Here is a 7,016-nt window from a genome sequence, read left to right on the forward strand (position 1 = left end):
ACAGTATCACATAGGAGAGGATTAGATACACGGCTCAGCAGACAGTATCACACAGCATAGGATTAGATACACAGCTCAGCAGACAGCATCACACAGCATAGGATTAGATACACAGCTCAGCAGACAGTATCACACAGCATAGGATTAGATACACAGCTCAGCAGACAGTAGAACACAGGAGAGGATTAGATACACAGTTCATCAGACAGTATCACATAGGAGAGGATTAGATACACGGCTCAGCAGACAGTATCACACAGCATAGAATTAGATACACAGCTCAGCAGACAGTATCACACAGCATAGGATTAGATACACAGCTCATCAGACAGTATCACACAGGATGGGATTAGATACACAGCTCAGCAGATGGTATCACACAGGATAGGATTAGATACACAGCTCAATAGACAGTATCACACAGGATAGTGTTATAGCAGAAGATGGAGTCCCTCAAGTTTAAAGGCCCAATCTATGCTATATAAGTCTGACAGTTATTTTAGGTGAAAACAACAGCTATGAATGTTCCTTCTTGTATCATTGGGAGAAGATAAAGTATACTCCCTGGCCAGATGTTTCTTCTTGTAGCAATAATGTGTTCTTGCAGAAAGATGAAATGACCTTGCTAACTAGATAAGTCTAATTAAATATTTTAAAGCATACAGAAACTAGCTTTTTTTCGCTTGTTCAGCTAAACTGTATAATCGAACCATATATGGCAAATCCGTTTCCTGCCTTTTAGGGTGTATATTAGCCCTGTGTTTTGTAATAAAGTTTTTAGAGTATGTTTAGACACAAACATCCTGTCCTGTGTCTTCATTCTCTCCGAGCTCGTAATCCAAAGGATAGAAGACCCAAAATTCAGTGACGACAGCTGGCGCCCGAACAGGGACCTTGAGTTAATCTACCCAAGGGTGCTCGACCGGTCAAAGACGTGGGACGAGTGAAGCTCTCTGTTGGTGATATATACAGCGCTGAGGTAAGAATAACTGTTATATTCTACCTAATTATATCACTGCATAGAAGAGACTCCCTCACCCCCGAGCGGTCGGCTCCCCAGGTAATTCAACAGATTGTTGTCTGGCTCAGGTCCCTTTGAACCAGTAGAATCCCTCAGATAAATTGACAGTCCTGCCTTCTATCCTTTAGAGAATTTAAGAATGAAAGTATGGATCCGATGATTGTGTTGTGGATGTGTCCCGGGATTGATGTTTTTGGTCTGTTTTTCTGGTTGGCGTATAAGTCCTAGAGAGGCTAGTAGTGGAATGGTTCAGAAACCTTTGTGGCCCATTGTCTAAGTGACCATTGTCTAAGTGACTGAGGAGTCTCTTCTAGGTGAGGAGAACCGAAAAAAATGGGGAACCAAAATGCCAAGGAAGGCATTATAGCCAAAGACTTAGTGGTACGCAGAGAAGGGAAACAGGCACTGATTGGAATTGACAAAATATTGTGTAAAGCGGGAATGAATGAGAATGGAGAGATGAATGGAGAGAAATGGAAATCCTTCTTTAACTCCTATCATGGATGGTTGAAAGATAAGGGTCTGTTGAAGACAGAGGATGTATGGATGAATGCATGCGCTTATTTTGAAGGAAAGATTGAAGAATTAGGAGACGGACGTTACAGACTGACAAAAACTGGAATGACAGATTTTCCTCCCTGTCCGCTCCCGACGTCACCCCCACCCCAGTACCAGAATTCTCAAGAACCTAAATGTTGGGTTTGCCCCAGATGTGGACAGCAGAACCCCTTGACAGTAGACATCTGTGTGGCATGTGGAGGACCGAGACCCCACCCAACTAGTCTATTCCCAATGAGGACGGTAGTTATGCCAGGAGCACCGGGAGCAGTAGCAGCAGCAGCAGGGGGGGATGCAGTGGTTCCAGGTCAGGAAGCTCGTACAATGTTAATGTATAGACCATGGAGTCCTTCAGAGCAGTTGGCACTGATCTCCCAGCTGCCAGACCCATCCCAGTCCCCTATGGGTTTCGCTAGAATGATCACCACCATACAGGATACGTACCATGCCACTAGAATAGATCTGCAGGGGGTAATTAAGGGAAAATTGGCAGATGAAGCCCGCTATGATAGGTTGATAGATGAGACAAAAAAACAGTATGCCAATAGGACCGGACCCGTAGATGCAGAATCTAATGATGCAGCAGCTGGAGTCCTATTCGCAGCAGCGTTGGTAAAAGCATGTCAAGACAGGCAAGCAGAAAAGCAAGTTACACTAGAAGATAGAGTGCAGGGAAAGGAGGAAGATCCTAAGGATTATTTCTATGCACTAAAGAAAACCTGGTCAGAAATGGGGTTCAACCCCGGGAATAAGACTAGTGAGAGGGTATTAGCAAGTGCTTTCATGAATGGACTAAAGAAAGAGATTGCAGAGAAGGTAAAAGCAAGTAGACCGGACTGGAGATCAGTGAAGGCAGAAGATTTAGCTAGAATCGCTCAGGGGGCACAGCATGACATAGCGCAGGCAAAAAGAGCTGCCAGAATACATGTAGTAGAGACGACCCCCAGAAACAACAGAGGCAGAGGACGGACTGAAGGAGGAGGACAGAAACTGTGTTACGAATGTAAAAAGCCAGGACATTTTAGAAAGAACTGTAGGACCAACCAGTATCCAAATGCTCAGAGTACGGGTCCTCCAGCCGACCAAACAACGCCCCCATAGGATGAGGGTAGCTTGCACATGAACCCACTCATCTCCTTACCCCCAACTCCCAGTTGTATAGTGCAGGTGAACCTACCAGGGGGACATGAAATCGATTTCCAAGTAGATACGGGGGCCGACAATTCAGTAATTACGCAAGGTGATTGGCCATATACTGACACTGATTTTTCACATCATGTCATTGCCACCCCCTTCAATTCCCCGTCTGTCCTGCTTCCTGTCACTAAAAGAATTCCCCTGCAAATTCAAGGAGCTACTGTACATAGCCAGCTCATGGTATCGCCCCAAGGCCAATGTAACCTTTTGGGAAATGATGTGTTGTCCCAATTACAAGCACATATTGACTATCATCATGATGGCACTGTCACCATGACCCCAGGTTTAAAACCAAGTACCCTTTGCAAAATTATGTCACTAGATATTGCCAGCATAGAAGAGACAAATGAGTTTCCCCCGATATTGGAGCAGGCTGTACCACATGATTTTTGGGCCTCAGACAAAACAGATGTTGGTAGGTTAAGAGTTCAACCAGTAATGGTGAAATTAAAACCAGGAGCCATCTTGCCTCAACAGAGGCAGTATCCCCTTAGCTCGGCTCAGGAGAATGCCATAGCCCAGCAAGTCCAAAAATTACTACACAGGGGAGTCCTAGTCAAAACCCAGTCCCCTTGCAACACTCCCCTGTTCCCAGTAAAGAAAAAGAGCGTGCCAGGACAACCAGCCGCATATAGAATGGTCCATGACCTCCGGTTGGTTAACAAAGCCACAGAACTTCTAACACCAGTTGTGCCCAACCCGCATACTCTTCTGTCACAGATACCTTCTAACTCTCTTTGCTTTTCAGTGGTTGATTTGGCAAATGCATTTTTCAGTGTACCATTACATCCTGACTGCCAGTACCTGTTTGCTTTCACGTTCCAGGGCAGTCAATATACATGGACAGTGTTGCCACAGGGTGCCCAGAATTCACCCACAATGTACACTGCAAGTCTGCAGGAAATACTGGAGGGATGGTCTGAACCACATATCGTTGTTTTGCAATATGTCGATGACCTGCTCATTTGTGCCCCCTCCAGGAAACAATGTCATAGTGAAACTATATCGCTTATGCTGTTTCTCTATCACGCTGGCTGCAAGGCATCGAAAGATAAGCTTCAGTTTTGTAAATCTTCAGTCAGCTTTTTGGGACATTGCATTACACCAGGAGCTCGTCATTTAACAAATGCACGTAAACAAGCAGTACAGGCATTCACCGTCCCCATTAATGTTGCAGCCCTCAGAACTTTTCTTGGACTTGTTTCCTATTGCAGACAGTGGATTCATGCCGTCTCTGTTTTAATGCAGCCCCTCTATGACTGTCTTACCCCAACACCTTTTGTGCTAACATCAGAGGCAATAGACTGTTTTTATTCTCTCAAGAACAGTATTTTGGCCGCTCCAGCTTTGGGTACCCCTAATTATGAGCTCCCATTTACTCTGTACCTTCATGAACAAGCTGGACATGCAGCAGGAGTTTTTACTCAAACACACGGTGATAATCAGAGACCTGTTGCCTACTTTAGTGGCAGATTGGATGCGGTAGCCAGAGGTGCACCATCCTGCGTACGTGCTCTGTATGCTGTTGGACTATTACTCCATAAATCCGCAGACATTGTTCTTGACCACCCGCTCACCGTGCTAACACCTCATGATGTCTACACTATATTGAATCAAGTGCAACCCGCTCACCTCTCAGCAGCACATAGTAACATAGTTTGTAAAGCCGAATAAAGACTTGCGTCCATCAAGTTCGACCTGTTAGTTCTGTAATTGCTAAAGTTGATCCAGAGGAGGGCAAAAACCCCAAATGATTTGGCCAATCTTCACCTGAGGAAAAATTCCCTCCCGACTCTGAAACCAGCAGTCAGAATAAATCCCTGTATCAACCTACTATTTTATTTTATTTTTAAGTATATGCTGAAATCTGCCTGGTATCTAGAAATGCATCCAGTCCCCGCTTGAACTGGTTTAGTGAATCCGACATTACCGTCTCCTCACTGAGTGAATTCCATATTCTCACTGCTCTTACCGTAAAGAACCCCTTCCTATGCTGGTGCTGAAACCTTTTCTCTTCCAGTCTTAGTGAATGCCCTCTTGTTACCGTAATATCCCTCCTTTTGAACAAATCTCTGGCAAGATCTCTATACTGTCCCCTAACATATTTGTACACATTTATTATGTCCCCCCTCAACCTTCTCTTTTCCAGGCTGAATAGTCCTAGTTTTGCCAACCTCTCTGGGTATTGCAGTCCCTCCATTCCCCTTATTAATTTTGTTGCCCTCCTTTGTACCTTTTCAAGCTCATTTATATCCTTTCTATATATTGGGGCCCATAACTGAGCACAGTATTCCAAGTGTGGTCTGACCAGTGCTTTGTACAGTGGAAAAACAATGTTCTCATCCTTTGCAGCTATACCTCTTCTGATACATCCCATTACCCTGTTTGCCCTTACAGCAGCGGCCTGACTTTGGGCACTTCAATTTAGTTTGCTATCAATCAAGATGCCCAAGTCCTTCTCCATCTCTGAATTCCCCAATGATTTCCCATTCAGTGAGTACTGGTGACTTCCATTTTTCCTTCCCATATGTATGACCTTACATTTCTCCTCGTTAAACCTCGTTTGCCATTTAATGCTCCACCTACCCAGCTTATCCAAATTCCTCTGTAGGTCTGCACTGTCCTCTTTTGTATTAATTGTTTTACATAACTTTGTGTCATCTGCAAATATTGATATTTTACTATTTATCCCGTTGACTATGTCGTTAATAAAGATATTAAATAACATTGGGCCTAGTACAGACCCCTGTGGTACCCCACTAGTGACGCTTACCCAATCTGAGTATATTCCATTTATAACCACCCTCTGCCTTCTATCCTTTAGCCAGTTAGCTACCCACTTGCAGACATTTTCCCCCAGCCCCATCATTCTCATTTTGTATACCAACCTACTATGTGGCACGCTATCGAACGCTTTTGAGAAGTCGAGATACACGACATCCACTGGTTCCCCCTGATCTACTCGAGAGCTAACCTCCTCGTAGAAGTCAATCAGGTTTGTTTGGCAGGAGCGATTCCTCATGAATCCATGTTGGTTCGGGATTAAAAGATTATTAGCATCAAGATGCTCCGTAATTGCCTCTTTAATGAAGCTTTCAAAAATTTTGCCCACAACAGACGTCAGACTCACCGGCCGATAGTTTCCGGCATCACTTTTCGCTCCCTTTTTGAATATTGGCACTACATTCGCCTGTCGCCAATCAAGTGGCACAGACCCAGTCTCAAGTGGCACAGACCAGTATTGTTAACATTTACACAGATTCTAGGTACGCATTCGGTATATCGCATGATTTTGGTCCAATATGGAAGTCAAGAGGTTTCCTGACGGCAGCAGGACACCCCATTAAGAATGCTGATGTGGTCCAGCAGTTAATTGATGCGCTACAACTACCTAAACAAGTAGCTGTCATAAAGGTAAGAGCACATACCAGACGCACCGACCAGGTAAGCAGAGGAAATGCGATGGCAGATGCAGCGGCAAAAACAGCAGCCTGTAAGCTGCAACAAGGGTCAACAGTACGTCAGTTAAGTGCCCCTAAAAACCCCTTTGTGTCGGAGGACATCTTATCCCAAATGCAGGCTCAGGCTCAAAAGGAGGAGGTTGATAAGTGGTTAAAGGAAGGTGCATGCCTGAATGAAGCAAATGGGGTATGGGGGAAAGGGACACGACGATGCCTTCCAAGGGCACTGTACCCAGCAGCTGCCCAGATACTACATGGGCCGACACACCAATCTAAAACGGGTGTGATGAGTGTGATGCAGAAACATTGGGTGGCACCAGGATTCTCCACCTGTATTGAAAACCTGGTACAAGGGTGCATGATATGTGCTACACATAATCAGGGTAGAGTAGTTAAAACACCACGCAAACACACCCCCCGGCCCCTCTATCCATTCCAGAGACTGCAAATTGATTATATTCAGCTGCCAAAGTCAGGATCATGGGAATATGTGTTGGTCTGTATTGATTTGTTCTCAGGATGGCCAGAGGCTTTCCCGATTGCCAAAGCCACGGCTGTGGCAACCGCAAAGAAACTGCTTGCGGAGGTGGTCTGCAGGTATGGGGTACCAGAGGTAATTGAGAGTGACAGAGGTACACACTTCACGGGTGAAATAATGAATGAAGTCATGTCAGCTCTAGGAATTCAACAAGCATTCCACACCCCATATCACCCACAAAGTAGTGGTAAAGTGGAAAGACTGAATGGGACATTGAAATTAAAAATTCAGAAAGCCATGG

This window comes from Phyllobates terribilis, unplaced genomic scaffold, assembly GCF_046119375.1.
Source record: "Phyllobates terribilis strain yellow unplaced genomic scaffold, ASM4611937v1 Scaffold_243__1_contigs__length_2969482, whole genome shotgun sequence".
NCBI lineage: Eukaryota > Metazoa > Chordata > Amphibia > Anura > Dendrobatidae > Phyllobates > Phyllobates terribilis.